The sequence below is a fragment of the Ranitomeya variabilis genome, chromosome 6, assembly GCF_051348905.1.
Source record: "Ranitomeya variabilis isolate aRanVar5 chromosome 6, aRanVar5.hap1, whole genome shotgun sequence".
Taxonomy (NCBI): domain Eukaryota; kingdom Metazoa; phylum Chordata; class Amphibia; order Anura; family Dendrobatidae; genus Ranitomeya; species Ranitomeya variabilis.
This window is the reverse complement of record NC_135237.1, coordinates 374,905,953-374,926,924: the sequence shown is the minus strand read 5'-3', so window position 1 is coordinate 374,926,924 and position 20,972 is coordinate 374,905,953.

Sequence of the window (20,972 nt, the reverse complement as noted above, 5' to 3'; positions counted from 1 at the left end):
AGTAATAGGGACACATGAGGAAGCAGCGGCTCAGTATTGGGGTATCAGGTGCAGTAATAGGGACACATGATGCAGCAGCGGCTCAGTATTTGGGTATCAGGGGCAGTAATATGGACACATACGGCAGCAGCGGCTCAGTATTGGACTATCAGGGGCAGTAATAAGGACACATATGGCAGCATCGGCTCAGTACTGGGGTATCAGGGGCAGTAATAGGGACACATGTGGCAGCAGAGGCTCAGTATTGAGGTATCAGGTGCAGTAATATGGACACATGAGGCAGCAGCGGCTCAGTATTGGGGTATCAGGTGCAGTAATAGGGACACATGAGGCAGCAGCGGCTCAGTAATTGGGTATCAGGGGCAGTAATAGGGACACATACGGCAGCAGCAGCTCACTATTGTGGTATCAGGCGCAGTAATAGGGACACATACGGCAGCAGCGGCTCAGTATTGGGGTACCAGTGGAAGTAATAGGGACACATATGGCAGCAGCGGCTCAGTATTGGGGTATCAGGTGCAATAATAGGGACACATACGGCAGCAGTGGCTCAGTATTGGGGTATCAGGGGCAGTAATAGGGACACATATGGCAGCAGCGGCCCAGTATTGGGGTATCAGGGGCAGTAATAGGGACACATACGACACCAGCGGCTCAGTATTGGGATATCAGGGGCAATAACAGGGACAAATACTGCAGCAGGGGCTCAGTATTGGGGTATCAGGGGCAGTAATAGGGACACATATGGCTGCAGCGGCTCAGTATTGGGGTATCAGGGGCAGTAATAGGGCCACATACGGCAGCAGCGGCTCAGTACTGGGGTATCAGGGGCAGTAATAGGGACACATGTGGCAGCAGAGGCTCAGTATTGAGGTATCAGGTGCAGTAATATGGACACATGAGGCAGCAGCGGCTCAGTATTGGGGTATCAGGTGCAGTAATAGGGACACATGAGGCAGCAGCGGCTCAGTAATTGGGTATCAGGGGCAGTAATAGGGACACATACGGCAGCAGCAGCTCACTATTGTGGTATCAGGCGCAGTAATAGGGACACATACGGCAGCAGCGGCTCAGTATTGGGGTATCAGTGGCAGTAATAGGGACACATATGGCAGCAGCGGCTCAGTATTGGGGTATCAGGTGCAATAATAGGGACACATACGGCAGCAGTGGCTCAGTATTGGGGTATCAGGGGCAGTAATAGGAACACATATGGCAGCAGCGGCTTAGTATTGGGGTATCAGGTGCAGTAATAGGGACACATACGGCAGCAGCGGCCCAGTATTGGGGTATCAGGGGCAGTAATAGGGACACATACGACACCAGCGGCTCAGTATTGGGATATCAGGGGCAATAACAGGGACAAATACTGCAGCAGCGGCTCAGTATTGGGGTATCAGGGGCAGTAATAGGGACACATATGGCTGCAGCGGCTCAGTATTGGGGTATCAGGGGCAGTAATAGGGCCACATACGGCAGCAGCGGCTCAGTATTGGGGTATCAGGGGCAGTAATAGGGACACATACAACAGCAGCGGCTCAGTATTGGGGTATCAGGTGTAGTAACAGGGACACATACTGCAGCAGCGGCTCAGTATTGGGGTATCAGGGGCAGTAATAGGGACACATACGGCAGCAGTGGCTCAGTATTGGGATATCAGGGGCAGTAACAGGGACACATACTGCAGCAGCGGCTCAGTATTGGGGTATCAGGGGCAGTAATAGGGACACATATGGCAGCAGCGGCTCAGTATTGGGGTATCAGGGGCAGTAATAGGGACACATATGGCAGCAGCAGCTCAGTATTGGGGTATCAGGTGTAGTAATATGGACACATACGGCAGCGGCGGCTCAGTATTGGGGTATCAGGGGCAGTAATAGGGACACATATGGCAGCAGCGGCTCAGTATTGGGGTATCAGGTGTAATAGGGGCACATACGGCAGCAGCGGCTCAGTATTGGGGTATTAGCAGGATGAGGAGTTTGTGCAGGTTGGGAATAGATGGTGATGAGGCTGGAATTTGAGACGTGAAATGTGTCTTTGATGTATTCTCTGCAGACAAGTCATGGTTGGAAGAAGTTGCAATGTTGGTCTGGGCCAGATGGAAAAGATGGGAAAAGTGACGACTCCATCATAAAGAACGTCAGCGGTAAGATATTATCTGTAACTGTGCTGTGATCTATGTTCTGTAGGGCTGGTATCTACCACTGACCATATGGCGGTAATATCCATGTTGGTCATTATATAGAGATTATCTTCAGTAACAGAGTGGTCATCTGCTGAGGTTCTCCTCCACTATTAGGGTGCGTCATCGAGTTGTGATCAAGGTTACCTGGTTAGGGGCCCACTCAGAAGCTTTGCCCCCCCTGAGCCAAAACCCTAGCTACGCCTCTGTCTGGGACATCATGTTTCGCACAATCCACCAACGTCACATTGCACCACAGACTGTCCAGGAGTTGACGGATGCTTTAGTCCAGGTCTGGGAGGAGATTCCTCAGGAGACCATCTGCCGCCTCATCAGGAGCATGCCAAGGCATTGAGGTCATACAGGCATGTGGAGGCCACACACTACTGAGCATCATTTCCTTGTCTTGAGGCATTTCCACTGAAGTTGGATCAGCCTGTAACTTAATTTTCCACTTTGATTTTGAACATCATTCCAACTTCAGACCTCCGTGGGATATTAGTTGTGATTTACGCTGATAATTTTTTGGTTTTATTGTTCTCAACGCATTCCACTATGTAATGAATAAAGATTTACAACTGGAATATTTCATTCAGTGATATCTAGGATGTGGGATTTTAGTGTTCCCTTTATTTTTTTGAGCAGTGTATATATATAGAGCGCCCCCAAGGGCTAGGGGTACTCGGTACCGGGTCCTTCAGTTCTCAGGGGGATGTCATGGTGGCTGACCTGGTCAGTGGCCCTAGGGACGTCCGTTTAAAAGGGAAAGGTCTTTAAAGGGATATCTTTGTGATGCCACCTGTGGTATTCGGTCAGGGTGACCGTTGCTGCTTAGGGGTCCGCTGAGGTGATGTTATGGCAGCTAGATGGTTGTCATGGTTCTCAATGGCAAGAGAACGTAGTAAAGCATACAAAAAGGACTAGCTCTTGGAAGATGGGAACTCGAGCTGACTGTGAGCTAAACCTACCGCACAAATAACAGTGGCCGGGTAGCGTGCCTACGTTTTATCCCTAGACGCCCAGCGCCAGCCGGAGAACTGACTGACCCTAGCAGAGGAAAATACAGACCTGGCTTACCTCTAGAGAAATTTTCCCCAAAAGGCAGACAGTAGCCCCCACATATATTGTCGGTGATTTCAGAGGAAATTGACATACGAAGTATGAAGATAGGTTTAGCAAATTGAGGTCCGCTTACTAGATAGTAGGAAGACAGAAAAGGGAACTTCACAGTCAGCTGAAAACCCTTTCAAAACACCATCCTGGAATTACTTTAAGACTCTAATATCAACTCATGACACCAGAGTGGCAATTCCAGCTCACAAGAGCTTCCAGCCTCAGAAATAAACAATCACAGAGAACTGGAACAAAAATGCAAAACAAACTTAGGACTACAAGTCCAACTTAGCTGATAGTAGTCTAGGAGCAGGAACATGCAACAGAAAGGCTTCTGGTAACATTGTTGGCCGGCATAGAAATGACTGAGGAGCAAGGCTAAATAGACAACTCCCACATCCTGATGGAAACAGGTGAACAGAGGCGATGAAGCACACAAGTTCAGTACCACCAGTGACCACCGGGGGAGCCCAGAAACCAAATTCACAACAGATGGTATACCTTCTCACAGGTGAAGTATATCCCCAGGGCTTCTCAGTGTATAGATGGTGGATGGTGTGAGGCACAGTGAAGAACAAGGACACAAGGTTGCAGTCTCTTTACCTTTTTACTGAAGGCTTCAGTATCCACAGTCCAGAGCACAGACCACAGGGCAGGCAGAGTCCGGACGGTTTTGAGGCAAATCCAGATTCCCCTTGTCCAGGTAGAAATCAGTAATCAGTAAATTGCGCCTCAGAAGGAAGCAGCCTGTGCAGGGCAGAACTCCTCTGATATCCACTACTTTGCTACATCTTTTTCACCCTCTCTATAATACAGTTCTCCTTCAATGTCTCTTTCTGGGAGGCTGCCGCACTCAGGGCAGGTGCAGCTCCGTGTCCTTCTGTCTCAGCCTCTGCCAGGATCCCACCCCTGTCAGGGACCAACTAATTGAGCAAAGCTCAGCCAGCAACTGCCTCACTTCCAATCCAGCCAACCAGTTTTACCTAAGTGTGAGGAGTGCCCTAATAAATAGGATCATAGCTCCCCCTGGTGGTCTGGAGTATGAAATGTGTTGTATGTTTTTGGTACCTGGTAAAGAGATCTCCTTTATTGCCTCCAAAAGTAACATCACTCCCCCTAGAGGAGAATGATATTACTGCAACGACCAGGACCCTGGGGCGCTGTATATATATACACTCACCGGCCACTTTATTAGGTACACCATGCTAGTAACGGGTTGGACCCCCTTTTGCCTTCAGAACTGCCTCAATTCTTCGTGGCATAGATTCAACAAGGTGCTGGAAGCATTCCTCAGAGATTTTGGTCCATATTGACATGATGGCATCACACAGTTGCCGCAGATTTGTCGGCTGCACATCCCAAAGATGCTCCATACAAGGCAGGATGGATCCATGCTTTCATGTTGTTTACGCCAAATTCTGACCCTACCATCCGAATGTCGCAGCAGAAATCGAGACTCATCAGACCAAGCAACGTTTTTCCAATCTTCTACTGTCCAATTTCGATGAGCTTGTACAAATTGTAGCCTCAGTTTCCTGTTCTTAGCTGAAAGGAGTGGTACCCGGTGTGGTCTTCTGCTGCTGTAGCCCATCTGCCTCAAAGTTCGACGCACTGTGCGTTCAGAGATGCTCTTAGGCCTACCTTGGTTGTAACGGGTGGCGATTTGAGTCACTGTTGCCTTTCTATCAGCTCGAACCAGTCTGCCCATTCTCCTCTGACCTCTGGCATCAACAAGGCATTTCCGCCCACAGAACTGCCGCTCACTGAATTTTTTTTCTTTTTCGGACCATTCTCTGTAAACCCTAGAGATGGTTGTGCGTGAAAATCCCAGTAGATCAGCAGTTTCTGAAATACTCAGACCAGCCCTTCTGGCCCCAACAACCATGCCACGTTCAAAGGCATTCAAATCACCTTTCTTCCCCATACTGATGCTCGGTTTGAACTGCAGGAGATTGTCTTGACCATGTCTACATGCCTAAATGCACTGAGTTGCCGCCATGTGATTGGCTGATTAGAAATTAAGTGTTAACAAGAAGTTGGACAGGTGTACCTAATAAAGTGGCCAGTGAGTGTATATATATATATATATATATATATATATATACTGTATATATATATATATAAATAAATATGTAAAGGAGGTATATTGTTTTTTTAATGTTTGTTGATTATGTAATATGAATTTACAGTATATATATATATACAGTGGGGCAAAAAAGTATTTAGTCAGTCAGCAATAGTGCAAGTTCCACCACTTAAAAAGATGAGAGGCGTCTGTAATTTACATCATAGGTAGACCTCAACTATGGGAGACAAACTGAGAAAAAAAAATCCAGAAAATCACATTGTCTGTTTTTTTATCATTTTATTTGCATATTATGGTGGAAAATAAGTATTTGGTCAGAAACAAACAATCAAGATTTCTGGCTCTCACAGACCTGTAACTTCTTCTTTAAGAGTCTCCTCTTTCCTCCACTCATTACCTGTAGTAATGGCACCTGTTTAAACTTGTTATCAGTATAAAAAGACACCTGTGCACACCCTCAAACAGTCTGACTCCAAACTCCACTATGATGAAGACCAAAGAGCTGTCAAAGGACACCAGAAACAAAATTGTAGCCCTGCACCAGGCTGGGAAGACTGAATCTGCAATAGCCAACCAGCTTGGAGTGAAGAAATCAACAGTGGGAGCAATAATTAGAAAATGGAAGACATTCAAGACCACTGATAATCTCCCTCGATCTGGGGCTCCACGCAAAATCCCACCCCGTGGGGTCAGAATGATCACAAGAACGGTGAGCAAAAATCCCAGAACCACGCGGGGGGACCTACTGAATGAACTGCAGAGAGCTGGGACCAATGTAACAAGGCCTACCATAAGTAACACACTACGCCACCATGGACTCAGATCCTGCAGTGCCAGACGTGTCCCACTGCTTAAGCCAGTACATGTCCGGGCCCGTCTGAAGTTTGCTAGAGAGCATTTGGATGATCCAGAGGAGTTTTGGGAGAATGTCCTATGGTCTGATGAAACCAAACTGGAACTGTTTGGTAGAAACACAACTTGTCGTGTTTGGAGGAAAAAGAATACTGAGTTGCATCCATCAAACACCATACCTACTGTAAAGCATGGTGGTGGAAACATCATGCTTTGGGGCTGTTTCTCTGCAAAGGGGCCAGGATGACTGATCCGGGTACATGAAAGAATGAATGGGGCCATGTATCGTGAGATTTTGAGTGCAAACCTCCTTCCATCAGCAAGGGCATTGAAGATGAAACGTGGCTGGGTCTTTCAACATGACAATGATCCAAAGCACACCGCCAGGGCAACGAAGGAGTGGCTTCGTAAGAAGCATTTCAAGGTCCTGGAGTGGCCTAGCCAGTCTCCAGATCTCAACCCTATAGAAAACCTTTGGAGGGAGTTGAAAGTCTGTGTTGCCAAGCGAAAAGCCAAAAACATCACTGCTCTAGAGGAGATCTGCATGGAGGAATGGGCCAACATACCAACAACAGTGTGTGGCAACCTTGTGAAGACTTACAGAAAACGTTTGACCTCTGTCATTGCCAACAAAGGATATATTACAAAGTATTGAGATGAAATTTTGTTTCTGACCAAATACTTATTTTCCACCATAATATGCAAATAAAATGTTAAAAAAACAGACAATGTGATTTTCTGGATTTTTTTTTCTCAGTTTGTCTCCCATAGTTGAGGTCTACCTATGATGTAAATTACAGACGCCTCTCATCTTTTTAAGTGGTGGAACTTGCACTATTGCTGACTGACTAAATACTTTTTTGCCCCACTGTATATATATATATATATATATATATATATATATACATATATAGATATGGACACATATATATAATGTATATAACCCCTTCCCGACCCATGACGCCTATGTGGCGTCATGGAATGATCGCGTCCCTGCAGATCGGGTGAAGGGGTTAACTCCTATTTTAACCGATCTGCAGGGAGAGGGGGAGTGGTACTTCAGCCCAGGGGGGGTGGCTTCACCCCCCCGTGGCTACGATCGCTCTGATTGGCTGTTGAAAGTGAAACTGCCAATCAGAGCGATTTGTAATATTTCTATTTCCTAAAAAACTGGTGAAATATTACAATCCAGCCATGGCCGATGTTGTAATACCATCGGCCATGGCTGGAAAACCTGAAGTGACCCCCCCACCCCACCGATCGCCCCCCCAGTGCTCCGTTATGGGGTCCGGTCCCCTCCATCCTGTGCTCCGCTCCCCCGTCCTCCTGCCCGCTCCCCCCCTGCTCCTATGTCACCCCCCGGTGCTCCGACGCCCCCCCCGTGCCCCGATCTCCCCCCCCTTATACTTACCAAGGCTCCCGGTGTCGGTCCGTCTCCTCGCTGGGCGCCGCCATCTTCCAAAATGGCGGGCGCATGCTCAGTGCGCCCGCCGAATCTGCCGGCTGGCTGATTCATTACAGGTACATTTTGATCGCTGTGGTAGGTTCTAACACAGTGATCAAAATAAAAAAATAATAAATAACCCCCCCCCTTTATCACCCCCATAGGTAGGGACAATAATAAAATAAAGAAAATATTTTTTTTTCTTTTTCCACTAGGGTTAGGGTTAGAACTAGGGTTAGAACTAGGGGTAGGGTTAGGGGTAGGGTTAGGGTTACGGGTAGGGTTAGGGTTAGGGGTAGGGTTATGGCATGTGCACACAGAGCGGATCGGCCGCGGATCCGCAGCGGATTGGCCGCGGATCCACAGCGGATTGGCCGCGGATCCGCAGCGGATTGGCCGCTGCGAATTCGAAGCAGTTTTCCATCAGGTTTACAGTACCATGTACACCTAAGGAAAACCAAATCCGCTGTGCCCATGGTGCGGAAAATTCCGTGCAGAAACGCTGCATTGTATTTTCCGCAGCATGTCAATTCTTTGTGCGGATTCCGCAGCGTTTTACACCTGTTCCTCAATAGGAATCCGCAGGTGAAATCCGCACAAAAAAACACTGGAAATCTGCTGTAAATCCGCAGGTAAAACGCAGTGCCTTTTACCTGCAGATTTTTCAAAAATCGTGCGGAAAGATCTCACACGAATCCGCAACGTGGGCACATAGCCTTAGGGTTAGGGTTGGAATTAGAGTTAGGGTTGGAATTAGGGCTAGGGTTTGAAATAGGGTTAAGATTAGGCTTGTGGTTAGGGTTACGGATAGGGTTAGGGGTGTGTTGGGGTTACAGTTGTGGTTAGGGTTGGGATTTGGGTTACGGTTGGGATTAGGGTTAGGATTAGGTTTGGAATTAGGGTTACGGGTGTGTTGCGGTTAGGGTTGTGGTTAGGGGTGTGTTGGGGTTAGGGTTGTGATTAGGGTTATGGCTACAGTTGGGATTAGGATTAGGGGTGTGTTGGGGTTAGTGTTGAAGTTAGAATTGAGGGGTTTCCACTGTTTAGGCACATCAGGGGTCTCCAAACGCAACATGGCGCCACCATTGATTCCAGCCAATCTTGCGTTCAAAAAGTCAAATGGTGCTCCCGCCCTTCCAAGCCCCGACGTGCGCCCAAACAGTGGTTTACCCCCACATTTGGGGTACCAGCGTACTCAGGACAAACTGGGCAACAACTGTTGGGGTCCAATTTCTCCTGTTACCCTTGCAAAAATAAAAAATTACTTGCTAAAACATAATTTTTGAGGAAAGAGCAATTATTTTTTATTTTCACGGCTCTGCGTTATAAACTTCTGTGAAGCACTTGGGGGTTGAAAGTGCTCACCACACATCTAGATAAGTTCCTTCGGGGGTATAGTTTCCAAAATGGGGTCACTTGTGGGGTGTTTCTACTGTTTAGGCACATCAGGGGCTCTGCAAATGCAATGTGACGCCCGCAGACCATTCCATCAAAGTCTGCATTTCAAATGTCACTACTTCCCTTCCGAGCCCTGACGTGTGCCCAAACAGTGGTTTACCCCACACATGGGGTATCAGCGTATTCACAACAAACTGGGCAACAAATATTGGGGTCCAAATTCTCCTGTTACCCTTGTGAAAATAAAAAATTGCTTGCTAAAACATCTTTTTTGAGGAAAGAAAAATGATTTTTTATTTTCACGGCTCTGCGTTGTAAACTTCTGTGAAGCGCTTGGGGGTTGAATGTGCTCACCACACATCTAGATAAGTTCCTTGGGGGGTCTAGTTTCCAAAATGGGGTCACTTGTGGGGGGTTTCTACTGTTTAGGCATATTAGGGGCTCTGCAAACGTAACATGATGCCCGCAGACCATTCCATCAAAGTCTGCATTCCAAAACGTCACTACTTCCATTCCGAGCCCCGGCATGTGCCCAAACAGTGGTTTACCCCCACATATGGGGTATCAGCGTACTCAGGAGAAACTGTACAACAACTTTTGGGGTCCAATTTCTCCTGTTACTCTTGCAAAAATAAAAAATTCTGGGCTAAAAAAATATTTTTGAGGAAAGGAAACACATTTATTATTTTCACGGCTCTGCGTTATAAACTTCTGTGAAGCACTTGGGGGTTCAAAGTGCTCACCACACATCTAGATAAGTTCCCTTGGGGGTCTAGTTTCCAAAATGGAGTCACTTGTGGGGAGTTCCTACTGTTTAGGCACATCAGGGACTCTGCAAACGCAACCTGATGCCCGCAGAGCATTCCATCAAAGTCTGCATTTCAAAACGTCACTACTTCCCTTCCGAACCCCGACGTGTGCCAAAACAGTGGTTTACCCCCACATATGGGGTATCAGCGTACTCAGGAGAAACTGGACAACAACTTTTGGGGTCCAATTTCTCCTGTTACTCTTGCAGAAATAAAAAAATTCTGGGCTAAAAAAATATTTTTGAGGAAAGGAAACACATTTTTTATTTTCACGGCTCTGCGTTATAAACTTCTGTGAAGCACTTGGGGGTTCAAAGTGCTCACTACACATCTAGATAAGTTCCCTTGGGGGTCTAGTTTCCAAAATGGAGTCAATTGTGGGGAGTTCCTACTGTTTAGGCACATCAGGGGCTCTGCAAACGCAACGTGACGCCCGCAGAGCATTCCATCAAAGTCTGCATTTCAAAACGTCACTACTTTCCTTCTGAACCCCGACGTGTGCCAAAACAGTGGTTTACCCCCACATATGGGGTATCAGCGTACTCAGGAGAAACTGGACAACAACTTTTTGTGTCCAATTTCTCCTGTTACCCTTGGGAAAATAAAAAATTGTGGGCTAAAAAATCATTTTTGAGAAAAGAAAAATTATTTTTTATTTTCATGGCTCTGCGTTATATACTTCTGTGAAGCACTTGGGGGTTCAAAGTGCTCACCACACATCTAGATTAGTTCCTTGGGAGGTCTAGTTTCCAAAATGGGGTCATTTGTGCGGGAGCTCCAATGTTTAGGCACACAGGGGCTCTCCAAACGCGACATGGTGTCCGCTAATGATTGGAGCTAATTTTCCATTCAAAAAGTCAAATGGCGCTCCTTCCCTTCCGAGCCTTACCATGTGCCCAAACAGTGGTTTACTCCCACATGTGAGGTATTGGTGTACTCAGGAGAAATTGCCCAACAAAATTTAGGATCCATTTTATCCTGTTGCCCATGTGAAAATGAAAAAATTGAGGCTAAAATAATTTTTTGGTGAAAAAAAAGTACTTTTTCATTTTTACGGATCAATTTGTGAAGCACCTGGGGGTTTAAAGTGCTCACTATGCTTCTAGATAAGTTCCTTGGGGGGTCTAGTTTCCAAAATGGGGTCACTTGTGGGGGAGCTCCAATGTTTAGGCACACGGGGGCTCTCCAAACGCGACATGGTGTCCGCTAAAGATTGGAGCCAATTTTTCATTGAAAAAGTCAAATGGCGCTCCTTCCCTTCCGAGCCCTGCCGTGCGCCCAAACAGTGGTTTACCCCCACATATGAGGTACCAGCGTACTCAGGACAAATTGAACAACAACGTCCGTGGTCCAGTTTCTCCTTTTACCCTTGGGAAAATAAAAAAATTGTTGCTAAAAGATCATTTTTGTGACTAAAAAGTTAAATGTTCATTTTTTACTTCCATGTTTCTTCTGCTGCTGTGAAACACCTGAAGGGTTAATAAACTTCTTGAATGTGGTTTTGAGCACCTTGAGGGGTGCAGTTTTTAGAATGGTGTCACTTTTGGGTATTTTCAGCCATATAGAACCCTCAAACTGACTTCAAATGTGAGGTGGTCCCTAAAAAAAATGGTTTTGTAAATTTTGTTGTAAAAATGAGAAATCACTGGTCAAATTTTAACCCTTATAACTTCCTAGCAAAAAAAAAATTTGTTTCCAAAATTGTGCTGATGTAAAGTAGATATGTGGGAAATGTTATTTATTAACTATTTTGTGTCACATAACTCTCTGGTTTAACAGAATAAAAATTCAAAATGTGAAAATTGCAAAATGTTCAAAATTTTTGCCAAATTTCCGTTTTTTTCACAAATAAACTCAGAAATTATCGACCTAAATTTACCACTAACATGAAGCCCAATATGTCACGAAAAAACTATCTCAGAATCGCTAGGATCCGTTGAAGCGTTCCTGAGTTATTACCTCATAAAGGGACACTGGTCAGAATTGCAAAAAACGGCAAGGTCATGAAGGGGATAATGTATATATATATATATATATATATATACACTGTATATATATTCATATATACATATTTATATGTGTATATATATATACATATACTGTATATATATATATATATATATATATATAAATATATACCACATACATATTTATATATATGTGTGTACAATGTGTATTGCAGACATTTGCTCTTTTTTCGACAGCCACTTTTCCTCTCTCATATACAGTATGCCATCTACATTCTGCACTCCAATAAATATTATGTGCATCAGCTCAGCGTCGGAGAAGAAAATGTACTTAGTACTAAAACCACTGTTTGCATGACATCATTCCATAACAGATTACACTGTAATGTTGAGAATGTAATCATTAGCATTTAAACATGCATAAAATTTAATTAACCTACTTACCAGTTTGCTTAGAACTTTTGAAGGGCTACCTAGAGTCCTCTCTAAGCATTTTATTGCAGAGTTTTGGAAAGCTCACAAAAGAGAGAAGTTCTCTGGGATTTTTCTTCCTAAAGCTGATGAGCCATGACAGATGAGCAGATGACCCGAGTTAATTATTATTGAATTCGTTATTACTGCTTTGTTGTCACTCAGCTCAGCCAGGGTAAAATGATGACAGTAGGTATCTCATTAAAACAGCTGTTTCAATTATGTAGCGGCAAATATTTAAAAAGCGGGCCTTCCAAGTTTAAAGCTGTTAGTAAAGTTTGTGTTCACAGTGCCAAGATTCTTTGACCTGATCTATGTATACAGTGTATCTTTAGCTAATTCATCACCGATGAGGTCAAGGTAACAAATATTGTACTTTAAGTTTTAACTTGAGAATTAGAAATAACATATTAAAAAAAAACAAATGATGTATTAAAAGCTTTCTAATTATTTATGATGAAAAATGTTACGGAACTGTTTAAATAACTTTAATATGTACTGTACAAATCATAAATATGGACATAGGAAAATATTTACACAATTTTACTTTAACATACTGTATTCTACTTTATGCACACACTTTCACTAACTCAATTTATAATGTTAATGTATGTAATTTATTATAATAAGTGATAATGTTGAAATAACATTTATAGATACTGTTATACTGTATATTGATAATTTGATATTTATTTAAAAAAAAATATATATATATATTTTCCAACATTCCAGGCAAGGAATTCCAGATTCTCACTGCTCTAACAGTAAAGAATCCTCTGCTATGTTTGTGGAAAAACCATTTCTCCTCCAGACACAGTGAATGCCCCCTTGAGACCGTCACATTTCTTGGCATAAACAGATCCTCAGAAAGATATTTATATTGCCCCTTACATGCTTATACATGGTCATTAGATCGTCCCTCAGTAGTCTTTTTTCTAGACTAAATAATCCTAATTTTGCTGAATTCTCTGGGTATTGTAGTTCTCCAAACCCCCTTATTAAGTTTGTTACCCTCCTTTGAATTCACTCTAGTTCCATTATATCCTTCCTGAGCATCGGTGCCCAAAACTGTACACAGTACTCCATGTGCTGTTTAACCAGGGATTTGTACAGAGGCAGTATAATGCTCTCATCATGTGTATCCAGACCTCTTTTAACTCCTTTCTGACCTCGGACGGGATAGTATGTCCGAGGTCAGAAACCCCGCTTTGATGCGGGCTCCGGTGGTGAGCTGCTTGCCAACAAGGGTTTTGCCACCAAGTATTAAGTCTTGTTTGCCAGAGGGATCAAATACTTTTTTCTCACTGCAAAATGTCAATAAATTGATATAATTTATACAATGTGATTTTCTGGATTTTATGTTTGATATTCTATCTCCCAATGTTAAAATTAACCTCTACCCTTAAATATCCAGACATTTCATTGTCAGTGGGCAAACTTAAAAAATTTGCAAGGGATTGAATACTTATTTCCCCCACTGTATATGAGGCTGTCGAGTTCTGGTTTGGAGACATTTCACTGATCCAGTCATCATAGCCTGTACACAGTGCACAAATGTTGAATGTGCGAATGTATGTAGAACAGCCTTATTGACTGCAACATCTAAGGTGTTGAATGCTCAGGATAAGTGTTATCCACAATCCTAGCTGTTAAAGCTGTAATTTAGAACTGATTCATGGAGGTCATGAAATTGGCTCTGTGCTCTACATCGACAATATTATGCAGAAAATAAACCTAGCTTTTGCCATAGATGTATAGCATACAGTAAATGAGGGCTATCTTGGGTTACAAAAATTGTTAATTAAATAAAAGAAATTAGAAACATATTTACTTAAATTATTCTTTCCAATTCACTCACAGTCATTGTTCACCTTCCGCACCTGTGTGCTGACTACTAGAGGGCTAGTCAATAGCAGGTGGAACCGTTGATGTGTCAATCAAAGCTGTGTCACTAAAGTAGATCATTAGTAGTTAGCCTGCTTACATGCATGTTTTCTCTGTTATCAAATAATATTGTGAACAAAGACATGGAAATAGAAGCAAATTTCTATCAAGAAGATACAGTGAAGAATTCTAACAGAAATATAATGAATAGAAACATTGAATTGTGGACCAACAAAATTACCTTTTTACTGGCAGAAAACTGATTTAAATGTTTCACAAGTATTCGCACACACAAAAATAAAAGTTTTAATGTATAACCTTTAGGTATGGCACAGATCAGATAAATGTTCTATTGATTGCGCTTTTGGGTGTTCCAGCTTATGAGGACAAATGAGATAGATTAATGCATTTATACAATGATGGAAAAATTGCATCCTCCATCTGCTCTCTTCATAATGACAACTGGCAAATAAATACTTTGGTCATATAGAGATTTTTTGATGCCAAAATTTTGTGTTTAACATGCATGCAAATATTATATGGAAGGTTTCTAGAAGACTTTAAGCAAAAATTTTATAGTTAAACGATATTTGACAAAAACATTATATTTTGAGATTATAGAAGTTATAACTATGTTACATTATGGGAGGGTAGAAAAAAGGATAAATGGAGTAATAGTTTTATTTTGCAAAAAAAGATGCTGAACCAAAAAGGTGATGGGAAAGGAGAATAAGCTTATATCAGGGATAATGATTTTAAAAATGTAGAATTTTAAATTAAACATATACTATTTTAACAACCAATAATTAACAATTTATTAATATAATACATTTATCTTTATTAATGATATAACTCCATATTATTATTATTACTTGTAAAGTTATAGAAATGTGAAATTAAGTTCTCTTACAAATTTTCTACTACATCTTGAAATGGCTCATTGTGCCTTTAACCCCTTTCTGACCTCGGATGGGATAGTACGTCCGAGGTCAGAAGCCCCATTTTGATGCGGGCTCCGGCGGTGAGCCCGCATCAAAGCCGGGACATGTCAGCTGTTTTGAACAGCTGACATGTGCCCGTAATAGGCGCGGACAGAATCGCGATCTGCCCGTGCCTATTAACTAGTTAAATGCCGCTGTCTAACGCAGACAGCGGCATTTAACTACAGCTTCCGGCCGGGCGGCCGGAAATGATCACATCGCCAACCCCGTCACATGATCGGAGGATGGCGATGCTTCAGAATAGTAACCATAGAGGTCCTTGAGACCTCTATAGTTACTGATCCCTGGCAGCTGTGAGCGCCACCCTGTAGTCGGCGCTCACAGCACACCTGCATTTCTGCTACATAGCAGCGAACATCAGATCGCTGCTATGTAGCAGAGGCGATCGTGTTGTGCCAGCTTCTAGCCTCCTATGGAGGCTATAGAAGCATGGCAAAAGTTAAAAAAAATCTGAAAAAAAATAAAAAAATATAAAAGTTTAAATCACCCCCCTTTCGCCCCAATCAAAATAAATCAATAAGAAAATCAAACTTACACATATTTGGTATCGCTGTGTTCAGAATCGTCTGATCTATCAATAAAAAAACATTAACCTGATCGCTAAACAGCGTAGCGAGAAAAAAATTTGAAACGCCAGAATTACGGTTTTTTGGTCGCCTCGACATTGCATTAAAATGCAATAACGGGCGATCAAAAGAATGTATCTGCACCAAAATGGTATCATTAAAAAACTCCAGCTCAGAACACAAAAAATAAGCCCTCAACTGACCCCAGATCATGAGAAATGGAGATGCTACGAGTATCGGAAAATGGAGCAATTTATTTATTTTTTTTTAGCAAAGTTTGGAATTTTTTTTCACCACTTAGATAAAAAATAACCTATACATGTTAGGTGTCTATGAACTCGCACTGACCTGGAGAATCATAATGGCAGGTCAGTTTTAGCATTTAGTGAACCTAGCAAAAAAGCCAAACAAAAAGCAAGTGTGGGACTGCATTTTTTTTTGCAATTTCACTGCACTTGGAATTTTTTTACCGTTTTCTAGTACACGCCATGGTAAAACCATTGATGTCGTTCAAATGTACAACTCGTCCCGCAAAAAATAAGCCCTCACATGGCCAAATTGACGGAAAAATAAAAAAGTTATGGCTCTGGGAAGGAGGGGAGCGAAAAACAAACACGGAAAAATGGAACATCCCAGGGTCATGAAGGGGTTAAACCCTTCATTGTATTTTCGATTTTGTGCTTTTGTTTTTTGCTCCCCTTTTTCCCAGAGCCATTACTTATTTTTATTTTTCCATTAATATGGTCAAGTGAGGGCTTGATTTTTTGTGGGACGAATTGTACTTTTGAACTACACCGTTGGTTTTAACAAATGGTGTACTGGAAAACAGGAAAAAAAATCATAGTGTGGTGAAATTGCAAAAAAAGTGCAATTTCACAATAGTTTTTTGTTTTGTTTTTTTACTATGTTCACTAAATGCTAAAACGGACTTGCCATTATGATTCTACAGGTCATTACATGTTCATAGACACCAAAGATGTATAGGTTCTTTTTTATCTAAATGGTGGAAAAAAATTCCAAAGTTTGTTAAAAAAAATGGTGCCATTTTCTGATATCCATGGCATCTCCATTTTTTATGATGTCGGGTTGTTTTTTTAATTTCTTTTAAATTTGAAAAAACTTTTGTTTTACTTTTGGCATACTTCAATTGTCTTCATGGGAGACTAGAAGCTGCCATATTCCAAATGCCTCTTCTACATACAGAATTGTTGACTTGCTATGAATGCTGACCACCGGGCAGTGCTCATAGCAATCCAACAGTGACAAATATAGAGATCTGCTGTCGACCTCTAATTGTCATGCCAACCCATCGTCGACCCACGGTTATCTAACATGGGCACTGATAGGCTTGATATCTGGCGTGCTTTCCGGAAGCGTGTGTTTAACAGCAGCATTTAACGGGTTTAACAGCCGTGGGAGGATCACGATTCCTCCTTCGGCTGTTAGCGTGTTAGTGGCACATGTCAGTTGTTCAAAACAGCTGACGTGCCAGAAAAGATGTGGGCTCACCGTTGCAGCCCACACCAAAGGGAGGGTGTCTGACATTGGTGTATTATTTTGCCCGATGTCAGAAAGGGGTTAATATCCATTACATCTATATGGCACTTAGAAGTTATTTTTGTATAATTTTGGGTTACAAGGAAAGGTTTTATATTTTTATCTACTATATTGTTATCTTTAAGCTCTTTGATGCTATAATGTTTGCTCCTTTTGTAGGTTTTAATAAATAATAATCATTTACTGTATTTCGTCACCAATAATAGCTTTGACAACACAGTACAGAAAGAAAATAAATAAATAATTCTAAGGTGCTCTCAGGATTTATTGTATCTACTAGTTGAAGTCATTTCAAGATTTTACCACTATTCACAAATCTATAGCTTTAGTCTTTCTTAGATAGGTTTTTTTTACTGGAAGATCCCCTTGTGCATATGTTATAAGTTGAATTTGTAATAGTAAGGGTAATAGAGTTTTACTGTACTGGATACAAATATTTGGAAACACAAGTGATATTTATCTTATATGTTGATGCATTCTACAGAACGTTTTAAAATATGTTCACGCTTTGCATAAATTTTGTAAGTTAATGTCTTTATTATCCAAATAGAGGTTGCAGAAATAAGCACAGGCTACAGAAACAAACCATTTAGATGTAGTAATAGGTTTTTAGTAGTTTAAGTTTAACTTAGATTGGGGAGAAATTATGAAAGTTAAACATTTTTTTAAAACGATCAGTATGCAAATAAAAGGAAATGTGGATTGACATATTCATTGTAATAGTTCTATAATCTATCCACAAAACAACAGATAGCATGCATATTAAAAAACTGATGTCGTAAAGTGACTTTAGCCTGTAGAAACTTTACACTTCTCCATGCCAGGTATAACCACAGGGTCACCTTATTGAAAGAGCAGCTAACGGGGAAAATGACGTTATTCCTCCGGGGAGCTACCAGCTTTAATGAGCATTTTGTGTACACAGCAAGGTAGATTTGTAAACAAGTTTAAAACATAACTTTTAATATGAACCATAAAAAGTCCCGAAGACCCTTATTACACCAACAATAATACAAAATTATAACAACACACAAGTCACATACTAACAGATGCTCACACAGAGCACTGCAAATCCATGTAGCATGGTGGAAAAAAAAAGGGGAAACCTTTTTAAAAAATATATACACCACCAAAGAACAATACCATTAGGCACCATTAGCATATGCCTTACAATCCACATATAACATATTCAGCTTTTGGCAGAAAAAGACAAAGCAATCAATTTGAAGCTTATTGCTTAGGTATATAAAAGGAACAATCTCACCCAGATATAGTTCCTTCCTTCACAAAAGGGGGTAGGTCGGTCCAAGGATATCCATATTCTTCCGGCGAGGCCTCCAAACATCCATACAGTACCCTGTTATTTGGATTCATACCCGACCATATTCAAATCATCCCTCACAGGTATATCTTCCGACGCGTTTCTCTAGGCTTGGTCATCAGGGGAGAGAAGCCCTTCATTACAAAGTGAAGACAAGGTGTGTGAAATTCATCACACACCAAAGTGAAGGGGCAGACTTGATGAGCATTTTGGCCTTAAAGCCTTTGCTGTTGTTGGCATGGAGAATTCTGGAAACCAAGAAGGAAACCTTAAAATACTAGTGTAATTACAGATCTTTAGCGTTATGCAGAGCAAAGATAAAATAATTAAACAGAGCATAAAATATTGACATCTTGTAAGAAAATGCATTGTTATACAGTATTGCACTTTCATGTGGAAATGTTAATTTATTGCATCATTTGAGTTACAGGGGTTGGACAAAATAATGGAAACACCTAACGTTTTGGCATCATAATCTTCGAACATGTGATAAACATGCAAACCGTGACATATGGTAATGTTTTGTAGTTGATTATTTGTGTTATGTGATATGTGTATGTAAATTAACAGTTTGTTTTGCATAATTGTAAGAACATTGATGAGAACCTGATACCAATGGCAGACCTCTCAAATTTTCAAAGAGGCCAAATTGTTGGTGCTCGTATGGCAGGCGGTAGTGTAACAGAAAGTGACAGCTAACATAGAAAAAACTCAGAAAAAATACATACAATGAGATACGGACTTCCCAAAACTCTGTCTGATGATAAATGCACACTTAGAAGGATGCAGCAGGCCTCCACTGATAAAGGCTAGGAGCGGCACAGGTGCAGACTACTTGATAAAAACAACCACCTCCACTCTCCTATGTGAGTTACATCAATGTGCATTTTTTTCTACTAGGCAACCAACCCCTGCAATGTTTGGAGGGTGGGGGTGGTTGTTTTTATCAAGTAGTCTGCACCTGTGCCGCTCCTAGCCTTTATCAGTGGAGGCCTGCTGCATCCTGCTAAGTGTAATTTTGTCATCAGACAGGGTTTTGGGAAGGCCGTATCTCATTGTATGTATTTTTTCTGAGTTTTTTCTATGTTAGCTGTTTTTTGATATTAGTGGTAGGACCCGCAATATTATGAGGACCCTTGACGTTGGGTTGCGGGCTTACTTTATTTTGGCCAAAATATTAAACCAATACCTCATATAGTGTATGTGTTTATCATATGCATGCATTTTTTTGCACTATATCATATCCTTTTTTGCAGGATGTGGCCAGGCCTCTATGTTGGTTAGGTTTTTCTGGGGAGTCTGTCACTGTGTGCTGCATATTATAGTGCTAAGCAGCCTGCCTGTTAATACAAGGGGCGTCATTAATAGGTTGCATACCAGACACTGTGCACCACACTTATCAGTGTGACTGGCGTGCTATGTGAGTTATATCAATGTGCATTTTTTCTACTAGGCAGCCAACCCCTGCAATGTTTGGAGGGTGGGGGTGGTTGATTTTATCAAGTAGTCTGCACCTGTGCCGCTCCTAGCCTTTATCAGTGGAGGCCTGCTGCATCCTGCTAAGTGTGCATTTGTCATCAGAGAGGGTTTTGGGAAGGCCGTATCTCATTGTATGTAACAGAAAGTGCCTGAATGCTTGGTGTCAAGAGGTACTGTCTCCAAAGTAATGACTGCATTTGAAAGAGAAGGAAAAATGTCTGCAGCAAAGCACAGGTCCGGCTGAAAGTCAAAGTTGACTGAGAGAGACTGTCGGACTCTAAAGCAAATTGTGAGAGAGAATCGCGAGACCACGGCTCCGAAAATCACTGCTGAGCTCAATGAACACCTACAGAACCCAGTTTCCATGAAAACTGTTCGTCGGGAGCTGCACAAATCTGGATTCCACGGAAGAGCTACAATTAGAAAACTGCTGCTCTCAATGACAAATGTTTCCAAGCGTTTAGAGTGGTGTAGAAACCTCCAGAATTGGTCCCTCGAGCAGTGGAAACATGTGATATTCTCAGACGAATCATTGTTTTCCCTATTTCCGACCTCCGGCCGAGTGTACATTTGGAGACAGCCGAAAGAAGCATTCCATCCAGACTGCCTTCTCCCAACCGTAAAATGTTGTGGAGGTTCTGTGATGATCTGGGGTGCTATTTCGTGGAGATCTGCAGGGCCAATGATATCCCCTCATGGAAAAATTAACAGCAGAGATTAATTAGGCATTTTGGGCGACCAAGTGCATCCAATGGTTCAAGCACTGTTCCCGGACGGAAACGCCATCTTTCAGGATGATAATGCACCAATTCATACAGCTATATTCGTTAAAGCATGGC